Below are 15,264 nucleotides of genomic sequence, written 5' to 3' on the forward strand. Positions count from 1 at the left end.
TTTACCAGGAAACCTCTTCAAACTATCAACATATATCTTATCAGCAGCCAAAGCTAGGCTTCTGAACTTTTGTGCAAAAACCTACTCATTGGATGGTTTGAATCACACTCAAACATTCGAAATATCTGTTAGTCTTGTTCCTTTTGCAATAATATTAAAATATTTGACCTTTCTATCCTTTACACTAGTATTTCTAATTTTACATTTCAAAGCCTGTTGTTCAGTGGTTGTAGTTTGTTGATGTGGTTCATATGTGTTTCTCCTTTTTAGTATTTTTTATATAAATTAGACCGTTGGTTTTCCTGTTTGAATTGTTTTACACTAGTCATTTTGGGGCCCTTAATAGCTTGCTGTTCGGTGTGAGCAATGCTCTGTGTTTAAGGCCGTTCTTTGACCTAAATTGTTTACTTTTTATACATTGTGACTTGGATGGAGAGTTGTCTCATTGACACTAATACCACAACTTCTTATTTATATTTAAAGATTTAGTCCAAGTTTGTTTTATAAAAAAGGTCATCGTACAAACAAGTATTGTGTTTAGGAAGGTATACTTTATAAAAAAAAACCATTTGATTCAAACCAAAATGTGTCTGAAACTGAATGACATTATCAAGATTATTGACAATCGACATTTCATGGAAACCAACTGATCATGAGTTCATCTTCTTGCCGACTTGTTCATTTGTTCATATGAGCCAAACTTCATGCTTGAGCTTCTTATGAAGAACGAAAAAAACCAGCATTATACTTTTACGTCACGTTCCTCTATATTTGATAAAGTCCTCGGAATTAATAATTCAGAGTTTGGTGATTTCGTTGAACTATCTAACTTATAAAGAAAGGATAACACATATACAGAGTGTGTCTCATATCATGAATAACATCTTGACATTAACAATGAGGGTCGGTTTAGAAAATAACCTACGACAAAGAGCTAATTTCAACTTTCCATGTTCTTGAAGCAACATTCAAGGACTGCCCCATATATCCCAGTTGATATGATATTCTAGAGCTTGCGTTTCCTATCACGAGTTCCTTTATAGGGTTGTTGCTTACTAGGAAGCTATTTAATCTGGGGCTTCTAGTAGTAAAATTGAAGTGATCAATTTGAAAGTTTTACGGACGCCATTATGAGTTGGTTGACTGTTATAGAATATCTGTGTCACATATGACCATGGATAAACTAATCATAGTTACCAGGATTAAAATTCCGTACGCCAGACGCTCGTTTCATCTACAAAATACTCATCAGTGACGCTCGAATAAAAAAAAACTAAAAAGGCAAACGGATATGTTCCAATTGTCGTAACTACACTTCCTTCCTCTCTCCCCGATTGTGACATCATTGAATGAGACTTAATATCGAATTGTTACTTGCTATAAACAGTACAACGGGTGCCACACGTTGAACAGGATCTGCTTACCTTTCTCGAACACCTGAGATCACCTTTGTTGTTTTCAAGGGTTCGTGTTGTACAGTATCTTCCGCCTATTTTAGCAATAATACAAATACAATATTACATGTAAAGAGTTCCGAGAAATGCATTTTATACAGTGTCTTCGTGTAATTTAAACACTAACAATTTTTTTTAGAATTTTGAAATACTTTCGACACAAATGATAGATTGTTAGTAATTAAAATGCCGCCTGTTACAGTTTCTATAAATACAGAGCAAGCGGACGAGAAACGTATACGAAAATATAGAATAAATAGAGTGCAACAGATCAAATCTTCCTACAACGAGATTTAATGAGTGACTTACGGAGCTCGTTTCTGCTAAGGTTTGCAATGACTTTCAAATAAAGGCAACAGTAGTATACCGCTGTTCAATAGTCAAAAACAAATCCGTGTAACGAACTAAAACCGAGGGAAACAACGGAACAACAGAAACACTGAATTACAATAAAAGCAAACGCCAACATACATAGAAACGGACTTATAAACTTATAAAAGGCAGAATATTACATTCGTTTATAGTAACAACTTGGAAAACAGTTGCTGAAATTTTCAAGTGATGAAACTTTCTTGAATAAAGCTACTGAATTACATTGAATAACCTTAGAGATTTACCGAACATTACTACGATTAATTAAAGGTTCTCAATAAATCATATCGATTTTATAACAAAAGAAATATTCAGTTGAATACATTAATTTTGAAAACAGAAACAGATGTAGTGCATACTAAATGCTCTAAGCGATAGGTTATTAACTTGAAAGAAAAAGTGCATTCTCCTAACCCATTTTTGAAGTACACATTGCTGTCTGCCCTGGCATAACATCACAGTGTATTTACATATTTTATATAGATTTTGATAAGACAAGAGCAGACATATGCGTGGTTCAAATCTTTTTATCTCTTTGTCATTTTTTTTTATTTCAAAACAACCATCCACAAGGTTTTTTAGAACATTTTAATTTCCCGACTGCACGATATTGAAAGAATGTTATAGTTGAAAATTAATTAAGAAATCTACAAAAAAATACTTAACTTTTAGTTGAATTCATCTATATTAACGTTTAATTAATTTTCTAGCAATTTATTACATATATGTTACAGTTATTTTTAAATAATTTGTCCTTTATCACATGGTTTCTTCCATTCAAACTAACTTGTAACTCTAAGCTTTCCCGGTGAAGGCTTATCATAATAAGAGATTCAAAGTCGAGTTCCTTGACTTTTAGATTTCAGATTGTTTTAGGTGATAGTTGCTTTTCTTATTTTTACTTGAACGGTACATTGTTTTATTCTCAAATATATTTTAAAGAAAATTTATAAAAGATAATTACGGTTTCAATTCATTACATTTACTAGCGCTTATACTGCTTTCACTGATCTTGCGGTTAATTAGATTTATGATTTTAACATGTTAAAACAAACATTGAGATTCGTGGTGGTATACATATCTTGTTTAAAGAAGTAAATGATATAAACAATAATGAAGGTAGACTTCACTAATAGACTTTGTAGATTAGCTGTTAGATGTTAAAATGTATATTTTTCGAGGTGTATTTTCACAACATAATTTTAAATGTTATTACAACAAATAATTACAGAACGCGCGTACTACATACACGTATTGGCTTGATATGTATATGTAATTATAACGTTTATTACTATTGCACTTTCAACAGATATAAATGTAAAATATTCTGTAATGTTTTCAATAAGATTATTAGACACATGCAAGAATAAACTGATACAGTAGTTAGAAATATATTGAACACATTTCGCATGTGAAATGCTTTTTAAGCATTTATCTATTCAACATAGATTATTGCCCCAATTCTACACTGGGTAAAAATAATGCAACTTAAGTTTTAATCAGTGCATGCAGTGATATCCATTTCATTATGAATAAGCGGATTTTAAATTAACTTTGTAAACAAACTGCCATCATTGATGTTGTTGTTTGTTTCACTAACTTTTCATGTTTTTGAACATCGAAAACATGTGCTTGCATTCATAGTTATTTTTACATCATAGTTTTTTGCTCCCATCTCAATATTCAGTTTTCTATTATGTCTTTCTTCTCTCTTTCAAATATTTGGCCTGGTATCATTTATGAGTATTTACTCCCTCAATCTGACAAAACAATAAACGAAAAACAAATATGACAGATAGCAACCAATGACAACCAATGAAGTACAGGCTCCTGCGTGTTTTAACATGCTTGTGAGCTCTCAAACCTTCTGACCTTTTACTGCGTGGATTCGCATTGATTGCTCGTTTTGGAGTTCATATTTGTCCCTCATATTTTGTTTTACCTTCATTTGTATTTTCTTTGTAGATTTGTGAGATTTGAGCATCGGTTAACTACTGTTATAACTAATGTACAGCTTCCAATGTATGACGACATTTTTTGCTGTCCCAACTTGGGGTTGTTTAAACGCAGCCGAACCGTTGTAGACAGCAAATATTAAAATAAGCAGATGTGTTATGTTTGCCACAATGAGACAACTCTTCACCAGAGACTAAATGACGTAGAAGTTAGCACCTACAGGTAACCGTACGTCCTTCAACAACAACGAGAAAATCGGCCTACTATGTACAAAACAATAGACGAACAACGAATTTTACATACAGCAACAAACTATAACCATTGAACTACAGGGTCCTGCCTTGGGAAAGACACATACAGAAGGTGGCGGGGTTAAACATGTTCGCAGGCGCCTAACCCTCCACTAACCTGGGACAATGTTTCATTATCACAACACATGTACAAAAACAAACTATACAAAACAATAAACGAAAAACAAATACGTTACACGATAAACACCCAAATACAGGCTCCTGACTTTGGACAGGTACGTACAGAATATGGCGAGGTTAATAATTTTTGCGGGCACCCAAACCTCCGAACCTTGTAGTGCTTTTGAAAGGAAGGTTAGTGTATAATATTATGTTTTTTGTTGATGTAATCCATATATTCGCAGTAAGTTAAAAAAAACATTTCATCTCTTTAATATTTGTCTGCATTGGGAAAATTACAATTATTCGGTACCAATAACAGAAAAAATTAAATTGACGGAGGATATGTACTGTAGATTTACTTAATTGTGTTATTTATTTATATTTTGTACACAAAAGATTACTATAAAAATCATCTACTTTGAAAGTAAATTTTTATATCCTCCATTCAATAATATCTAAATTTCTGTCATTTATATATTTTTTATATATCAGTGTGGGTGAAAGATTTCCTTCACTCTCCCAATGTTACATTCCTATTACATTGTATATGGTGTGTTAGATTATATATCATTCGGCATTAATATATCTCCTTCTGGGAAACACTGGAAAATAAGATCTTCTTGATCATTTATAACCTTCATAAAGACATTAATCAATCAAAAAAGAAAATAATACTTATTTTTATGTATTTAATCAAATACTCTATCTTGTATTAAACAAACATTAATCTAGATTCTGTAAGACACGTTTATTATTCTGTTTACGGTGGTAATGACGAGACGCCATAAAATGAATTTCTTCTATCTTAATCAGAAAAGAGGTTCAACAACTTGTTTTTTTTTTCTAAACATTTTCCATTGAAACTGTTAAAATAAAAAAAAAATCTTCCATGTTACACTTATTTTTCTAGTTAACGTTTAGTCACAATACGTATTTATTTACCTCAGCGCAGCAGGTTATTTGTCAAATTCCTGTTTCGTTTCCTTTAGTGTTATATGTTTTTGGGACCTTTTGTTTTTCTCTGAGATGCTTCTGTTGCTCCTGAAAAATTCTTCACAGATACCAAGGTTATAACATAGTATACAAACTCATCATTGTACACTCGAAAGGAAACCTGGAATGCAAAATCAATTTCAAAGTTGATGTGACCTAAAAAGGAAAAGTGCCAAACAATTCAAATCTTACAAGGATCATCTATTTGTTGGGATAGGTTACACAAAATTCTAACACTAAAGGGACAGTATATATACAGGAATGACCGCACCAAGGATAGTTTCTTTCTGAACACATTTTCTGTCATATATCAGAGCTACATTTCAATGCTCTTCAACTTCGTACTTTATTTGACCTCTTAACTTTTTTGATTCGAGCGTCACTGATGAGTCTTTTTTTTTATGAAGTATACAATTGAAACAAATGGATAACTTAGCTCCAATTATATAAAAAAAAATAGTATCGAACGCAGTCATTTACTCAGTGGCAATTTACGTTTTGAATTAGTTACATGTTTTTTCATCAATTATACTTTTATTTTCAAATAAAGAGGATTTAATTGAAATGTATGTGTTTTTGATGATTCTGAGAACCTTTGACATTCTGATGCCAATAGTAATAGTTCGTATGAAATATCCCTTAAATAGACGTGTTCATAAATCTAAATCAGATATAACAGGCAATAGTAGATATTGTTCATTACACTTAAGGAATAATTGATGGTATTAAACGCTTAAACTATTTATCAGGAATTGTATTTCGGTATTTTCCTCATACTTTATCACACTTGATTGATGGCGGTTATATATTAACAATAAACATTAAGAACACAGGGTGTAATGACCATACTAACACAAGCTGATAAATATGATGAAAACGCATCAAAGATACTCGAAACATGATTACCATAACAAATTCAGCCATTTGGTAAAAACAAACTTTGATTTGTTTCATCATTACACAATAGTATTTTGAAATAGTTTTATGGTTTTATAAAAACAAAGTGAGGTAGAAGGGATTAAATATTTTATGAGAATTATTCACATAAATACATTGAGAATATAGTTGTGCGTCTACAAAACAGCAACCCAACGCCTTAAATAACAAAAAAAGACGTATAAGAGTCAATATAAAGTCACCAATAATAGACAGCTGGTACCTATACAATATTAAATTTTATATTTGTTTTTATCTCAACTCCTTTTAATATCATCTAGCTTACAAAAGGTTATGTGAAATAACATATTAATTAAGACCCTCAAAGTACAAATAATCTCTTAATAATTAACTCTTAAATCGTGATTATCAAACTCATCATAGATAACAGGATTAGAATTGTGTATGCCAGACGCGCGTTTATTCTACAAACGATTCATCAGTAACGCTCGAACAAAAAAAGTTAAAAAGTTCAAATAAAGTACGATGTTGAAAAGCAATGAGGGCCTAAAATTCCGAAAGGTTTTTAATAGATTTAAAAAAAAGTACAAACAAAACAATATACGATAAGCAATAGACCCAAGTATACTGTATCAAAGCATGTTCGCGGTTACTGAAAGCAAGCTAATAAAAATCACCTGCTGATATGAAATCTTGTCGTTCCAAACACCTTGTACATATGTTGGTGCGATGTCCTGAATGACCCATACAGTATTTCAATCCAGAAAAGAAACATTTACATTAGTTTTGCTTAAAACTATAAATGAGAAAGTTGATGTTTATCCCAAAAACTAAAACGATAGGAGTATCATGGATTAACCAATAACAGTATATATATTACAATAAAAGAGAGGCGAAAGATACCAACGGGACATTAAAACTCATAAGTCGAAAAGAAACTGACAACGCCATGCCAAAAAAGAAAAAGACCAAAACACAAACAACAGTACACAAAACACAAAACACAACATAGAAAAAAACTAAAGACTGTGCAACACGAACCGCACAAACAAACCGGGGGTGATCTTAGGTGTTCCGGAAGGATATGTAGATCCTGTTCCACATGTGGCATCCGTCGGGTTGCTCAATGTAAGTACAAACAAGGTGATAAGTCTTATTTAATAGGTCACATTCAGGGAAAAGGAGGGCGGGATTGTGTTTACGACAATTGAAACATATCCGTCGTCATCTGTGAAACAGATATTTTATCACGGTCAGCCAACTCGTGATGGCCTCCGTAAAATTTACGAGGGGATGACTTCAACTTCACCATTTGGAAATCTTGGTTAAACAGCTTCCTTGTGAGCAACAACCCGCTATCAAGGAAATCATGATAGGAAATGCAAGCCCTGAAAAGTCGTATCAACTGGGAGATATATACTCCATATGCAGGCGCTGCTGGAATGTTGCTTCATAGAAATGGAAGGTTCACAATTGCGAAGCTGAAATCATCTCTTTTGTCGTAAAGTTTTGCTTTCAACAGACCCTTATTGTCAATTTCTAGTTTTAAGTCAAGATGTGAGGCAGACTTAACTATCGATGGGCTAGATGCGTTCAACATAGTCATCAAACTTTGAATTATTAAGTGAGAGGACATCATCTATATAGCGGAAAGTGAAGTTAAAGGATAATTCTAAATTCTTTTCTATCTTCCTAAGAAGCTCCTGTTTGACGTCAGCTTCGTGTGAATAAAGGAAAAAGTCGGCAAGAAGGCAAACACAGTTGGTACAATCAAGAAATCAAGTATCTTGATAATGTTTCAGAGAAGTTTTGGTTTGAATCAGAGTTAAGTAACAAAGTACGATTTATCCCACCTTAAGACAAAAATAAGTGTATTCAGCCAGAAAAAATATTTGACGGAATATTCCTAAAGTTAATATATATAGCTTTATAGTCATATTACCGAAAAATTCTGGATGGGAAATGATACTTTGTTTGTGAAATTTGAAAGATTACTGCGAACACGAGCATATCTAACCAAGTTGGAAATACACTCTCAATAATGATTTGATTCGATCACCATAACATGCATTATACTTATGAGTTTTATGAAGACGCAGTCTGGCGTACTTAATTATAAGCCTGATATCTTTGATGACTTGTCCAGTTTATAACAGTCTCACAGTGATGTTAAATTTTGTTTATATAGAATAATGTTAGACTAGTAATGATTTTACATTCATCAGGAACGCTCAAAGCCGAATATTTGAAAGCCAAGGATGTATAAGGACCGAAAACGTTAAAGAGCTATAAACCAAAAAGGACCTAAAATAGCCAATTCTCCAAAAGAGACCAAATGACACAGAAATTAACAACTATAGGTCACCGTGCGACCTTCAACAATGAGTAAAATGCATACCCCATAGTCAGCTATAAAAGGCCCCGAAATGACAAATGTAAAACAATTCAATCAAGAAAACTAACGGCTTGATTTATGTACAAAATAATAAACGAAAAAAGAATATGATATGAAGCAATGAACGACAACCACTGAATTACAGACTGAATTAAAATTGCAACAGAAATGTTCTGATTGTATACACAATTTTACAGTATAGATTTAAATAAAATAGAGACAATATCTGTGGCTGCTATGTCAGCAGGTGCAAACTTTAAACGCTATCCGATAATACTTATTTGCTTTCAAGTTTGTATATCGTATTAACCGAAAGCTTTTGAACAATGATAGTTTTTTTAACTTTCGAAATGTTTAAAACAATAATCAATAAATTTATGCATTTTTGAAAGGATGAAAATATTGCCGTTCTATCGGCTTTCAATCTTCTGTACAAAGATTTGCAGTGTGAGAAAAGAATGTCGCTTAATTCTTAACGGCATTTCTTCTAGTTAATTTGAGAAGGTGGAAGATGTGTCGGTCCTTTCTTTAACATTATTCAATACCTCTTGGTCTCGGGCAATGATAATATCTTAACCTCAAATTTCAAAGTGTCACGAACAAGGAGCGTTGTTTTCAATATTATAGTGAGAAATAATAGATGTATAGTTTAAATGTTCACTTCTGTTGAGTTTCTTGTATCCGCACGATAGAATAAGTAATCAGTGTTTAAGTATGGAGGCACAGGTTGCAACCATCCAATACGCTTGATAAGTAAATAAAAATGTCCATGGCGTTTGTGATCTTCTGACATGTATAAATGGGTCAAAACGTTATATATTTAGATGAAAATAGTAATTCCTGTGAATCATCACAACACTATTTTTCTATATGCGAATATCAATTATACACCTCCACTTTGCGTAGACTTTAATCACTAAAGTAAGTAGTTAAACAAAAAAGATGACAGACGTACTGGATTTTCCTTTCTAATCGCTAATATTCCTTTACTTGTTGATGATTTCCCGTTGGTTCCCTCTTACATTGTCTTATGTAGTGTGCATTTCTCAATGGGTTGGATATTCTCGAGATTACAGTGATTTCTCAGATTTCAATGATCGTAATATTTTCATGACAGGGGCATTTTCATCCAGAAGGTACCATTTTGTTTTGCTCAAAACATATTGTAAATCTATCAAATAACACCCATCAACTGTTCACAAAACAAAAGTTTGTCAAATATCACTGTTTATATCATTTGAATTGTATTTTGCATAGTATTTGTGTAAGGGCTACTTTAAGTAAAACTTTTAAAAAAATAATAAGATTGCTTCAGTTTTAGATCTTGTGGTCTATCTGATGTATGAGCCAATACTTTACCTAAAATATATTTAGCTACAAAATTCTTAATACAAAAATGTGAGTGTAGGTAATAAATCGTTAGTGGTTAAGTCTTTGCTCTTATCTAATTTTGTCAAAAACTGTGTGTAAAATGACCAATTCAGGTCACATATGTCAAATGCAACATGTTTTTGACATGATTCTGGCACCACAGCTGAACATTCTGTTCTGGATCTAGATTATAAACAATTATATCGTATCCATTAGTATATGAAATAAACACATTTTTTAATGATTTACTTCTGTGGGAATTTCAGGGGCAGATAATTCTCCTTCTTTGTCAATAAAACAAATAAAGAGATGTGATATGATTGTCAAGGATGCAAAGAACTACAGGTCACCATAAGGCTTTTATTTAATTTTATTACAAAATAATACTTAGTCTATGTTGTTTTGTTAAATTACGATTCAATCAGTGGGAAAATTTTTAAATCGTTGTTTCCCAGCTTTTTCAAGGTGATATTGATTTCCAAGGTCCCACGATTTTCCTTTTCACTTAAATGTTTGTTTTGATAAATCAGAGTGCAACGATGTGTATTGGTCTATATATTATATTAGATACAAATTAAAACAATACAAATGTAGGTTCGATCATGTATTTTTTATACTGCAACTGTGTTATTTGTATATTCAGATTGCATTAACCATATATTCATTGATGGTTTACAGTCACTGACCGTACATCGCCTTGTTTGTGACGTAGATAATGTTTTTCCGTCTTTTTTAATTTTATTTATGACCCCAATAAAGAATAAAGGTTGACAGAATGATGTTACCTTAGATATTTCATTCAGTTTCCGTATAAAGAGTACAACCAGATGTTGTCTCAGCATATAAATTTAATGATGACGTAGGCCTGAGACGCTGTGCACACTGTTTCTACTCAACGTGAAAAACCAATATCACTCGAGTAGCTGGAAACGGAAACTTATCATATAGAAAGATCAAAGGAAACCTTGAGACAATAACGTTTAAGTAATATATTGACATATACATTTAATCGTAATGCTTATAAAAATTTCGCAACTAAATAACAGAAATGTATAGATTATGATATCGCCATGCTAGCCATGCTGTTTCAGTTTCTGACCTAACAAGACTCGCCAACTGTTATAGAATATAATGATGAGATAAATTGCAAGTTAAGACAAAGAGGGAATGGTAATTAGATAGTTCACAGCAAGGGTATAAATAACGGATCAAATGTGTGACAGACGCTAATCTGTCAATACCTTCTATCACTGTATTTAAGATTCCCTGTAAACGTCTCAACAATAAAATGTTACACAACTCTTTGCAAATACAGTGTCTTGTGTCTGATTAACATTCAGGCTCATTGTGATAAAGTACACCGTGAACGAGAATGTTAATATCCAGCTTATCTATAACGAGATTTATTTGATCAACGCAAATAGTTCGTACTCGAAAAGTACATTACATTCAGCTAGTTTGGTAATTGTACCAAACTAATGCCATAAAAGGTTACAAGGTCGAAACTATTTTGTAATTTATTGAGGAAATCAATGCTGCAGCAGGCAGGAAGAAACGATTAATCTCTAAAATGCGTTAAAGTATTCATTTAGTTCCGCAAAAAACAATAAAATGTTAGACAGAGCCTACCGATCCATTATTTACAGACTGTAGTTTCCACTTAAAGCTGCAGATGACCATTGCTAGATAAACTAGATGTGTAATCAAGATTACTTAATATCATTATATGTATAATTTGTAATCGTCGAACTATTCAATTGTAAATATTTACAATAAAAAAAATCCATACAACAAAATATGCATCTCGTTTATTTCCATTATTGTTGTGAGTATATGAATAGCAGAATGCATAAAAAGTCATCACAGACACCAGGCTTTAAATCATGTACGCCAGACGCGCGTTTCGTCTACAAAAGACGCTCGAATAAAAAATGTCAAAAGTTTAAATACAACACGAAGAGTATCGAGGACCCAAAATTCCGAAAGGATTTACCAAATACAGCCTAAAGTAATATATTCATGGGGTAGAAAATTGTTAGTGTTTCCAACAATTCAAAGTTTAGTAAATAGTCAATTCATAATTATGACCATATAAAAGTCATGTCAATTCAGAAGTGCTGACTACTAGGCTGAGTATTTATGTTTGAACGGTAATCCTAAAACCAAACTTTTATGTTAAGGAATCTGGAAAGTCATTTGAAACGAATACACAAAATGTAACAGTATAATGAAGCTATATTAATCTATCGATTGATTAATTAGCGTTCTGCTTAACATCCAGTGGTAAATATTTCATGCATTTTCAGGGCGAAAACAATTTTACAATAATGTTCTCTGGCTAAATGACAGCCATTTCTATATTTAGAACAAGATTTTACTCCTGTCGTTTGCCCTGATACATTATTTTTGTTTTCAATTTGAAACATTTAAAACTGATCACGACACATTAAAAGACAATGTGCATGGATGCGTATTAATTATTTTGTTGAAATGAAATTTACCGCAACGTCTTATCAATACTTGTTCACTTAATAATTGACATACCAAGAAAGACCACTCAAATGATTTTGATTTGAACTAAGTAGGTATCAATTAAGCAAGAGATCGTGTTTGTTTAAATTTGCATAATCATATAAAGTAATGCTAGATATAAACTTTCATAGAGCTCAGCAAATATGATGAAGACTAATAAATTACGAGTATTACAATGTAACTATAATTCTGACTGCATTCACATTGTTTTGACTGATTCAGATATATCAAAAGTTGCATATGAGTCTTAGTTAAAAAAAAACATCGTGTAGAAATGTTTAAAGACAATCATTTGGCAGCATGATTTATAGATTGAAACCAGACTACGTTTTTTTCTTTCCAATTAATTAGTACTTATTTTGCTCCGTACATAGCACTTATTAATCGCTGTGTCCAGCATGCAGTTATTATCTTTCTAAACAAAATATATAATTAGTATTTTTTATAGTTATTACTGTAATATTAGGATTAAATTTCCTCACTCCTGAAGTAACTTTATAAACAAATTGAAAAAAAAGAAAATGATATGGTCACTGTGTAATCTAACTGATATTTTACCTGTAATAAACTCACCTCATCGACATATGAAAATGTTATTATCATATACTTATGATTTTTAAAGTATGATAATAGCATTAAATTTACGTGAATTCCATTTTTTCCAAAATGGTACTCAGCGGCTGATATGAAAAATTTATGAACTGCTTCCGGCATTACTCGGCAAATTCCGGAAAATACACCTCAATGGTACGTTTTCAGTGGAAAAAACATAACAAACTAGGGTACAAAACGATGTAAATTGCAAAACAAATTATACAATAAATGCATTTTTCAAAGTTTCCAGCATAATTTAGCAAGTTACTTTACAAATGTTGACTTTTCCAAACAGTGTTCATTATGTTTTGTTGATTTTTTTTTTTATTGGCAATATACAAATATATTATACTGTTGTTTTTCTCCTCTGTTAAGGCATATGATAGAAAGATTTCATATTGGGTGTATCCATTTTGGCGTCCGTCATCCGTAGAATTTTCACTTTTAGAACTACTTGAGAACCCGACTTAAAAGGATCAATATATTAAACTGTTATTTTTTCCATTGTTGAAGAATATGATAAAAAGATCGTAACATATCATTTTTAATATCAGATGTATTATCAGTCCTCGGTCAATATCAGCCCTCGAGCCTTCGGCTCTTGGTCTGATATTGAACCTTGGGCTGATAATACATCTGATATGACAAATGCCATGTAATAATCTGATATTATCTTTCTAAAGAGAATGTATAACTGTTGTTTTTTTATGATAATCACTGAAATATAAGAAGGAAATTTTCTCGCTGCTGAATTATTATTATATACAAATAAAGAAAATCATGTGGTCATTGTGTAATATAACTTTGATATTTTACCTGTAATTAACTCCGTTCCTCGACCTGTGTACATGTTATTATCTTTCTAAAGAGAATATCTATCTGTTGTTTTTTTATAATAATCACTGAAATATAAGAAGGAAATTTCCTCGCTGCTGAATTATTATTATATACAAATAGAAAAAATCATACGGTCATTGTGTAATATAACTTTGATATTTTACCTGTAATTAACTTAGTTTCTCGACCTGTGTACTTGTAATTATCTTTCTAAAGGTTGCACTTCTGTAAATATAGACAATGCAATTTCCCATAGGAACTCCTTTAACAGCTAAAACTGTGCCACTTTTACTATGAAGTTTCGTAAAAAATTATATCCTAGAATGGAAAGTTCATATGCACTACTATTTTTTTCAAAAGTCAAAACATAGGGCAGTGCGGCATATTTTCAACATGTATAAGCCCCGAACCTCTAAGAGTTTAAACTAAAATTCAGTACTACCCGTCCCTTCACTTTGGGTCTTCCTCAGAATTCAATTTGGCCGCTATCCATGTGTATTTATACTGGTAACATTCCCAAGTTATATTTCTATGAGATGAAGTATAGAGATTATATCTGGGAACCAGTACGTAAACGAAGCAAAATATATATGAATTTATATATCTCCCAAAAAGAGGCGTGGTTTGTGAAACAGCTGTATTTTACAAAGTGCAATCCATACTAACATTTATTCAAATAGAGAAATCTTTGAAAACACTTTTTTCTCACAACAATGCTTATTTATCAGAATCATAGCCTAAAAAATACTGCATGTACTCTAACTTTTCTTTCACAGTACATTTTATACCCCCACCCCTGTTTCAATGTTTAAAGAATTTGAAAACAAGACTTTAATTATTGTCAGCTTACCCTTTGTGCGTGTTTTTCTGACATGAAATGCCTAGAACCTGTATGAAACTATTCTGATAACAATTTGAAAGTATTTCAGAATACTATAAATGTAAAGCTTAGTAGTTAATCATTCCAACATTCAAGATTATATAAAGTATCCAATTCTGCCTCTGTCCCCAGTCCACATCTTACTGTATGCCTGTTTATCTATAAAAGTTCACAATTTCTGCCTCAAATGGTCAGTTTAGAAATCTTGTCACAATATTATTACCTCTAACATATATCTAACACAATTTGGCTAATATATGAACTAGAAGTGTTTAAACAAAGCCACATTTGCAAAAGTTGTATGTATGAAGTTACCAGTCTGAAATATGAATTCACTAAAAGTTTTATAGAACTGACTGCTAAAATCTGGGTTTTTTTGCATAACTTGAAAGCACAGTCAGTTATTGTTTTCGATACAAAAGACCTTTATAATGATAAAAACCTTTACAGGTTAAATTATCTGTTTTATAACTCAAGGGTTAAGGATTTTTCTCTGTTTTTTTTTGTTTTTTTTTGGCCTCTGGGGCCCCACATTTGCTAAATAATTCTGCTGGTTCTGTGAATATGGAG

This window comes from Mytilus californianus, unplaced genomic scaffold (genome assembly GCF_021869535.1).
Source record: "Mytilus californianus isolate M0D057914Y unplaced genomic scaffold, xbMytCali1.0.p SCAF_7, whole genome shotgun sequence".
In the NCBI taxonomy this organism is placed as follows: domain Eukaryota; kingdom Metazoa; phylum Mollusca; class Bivalvia; order Mytilida; family Mytilidae; genus Mytilus; species Mytilus californianus.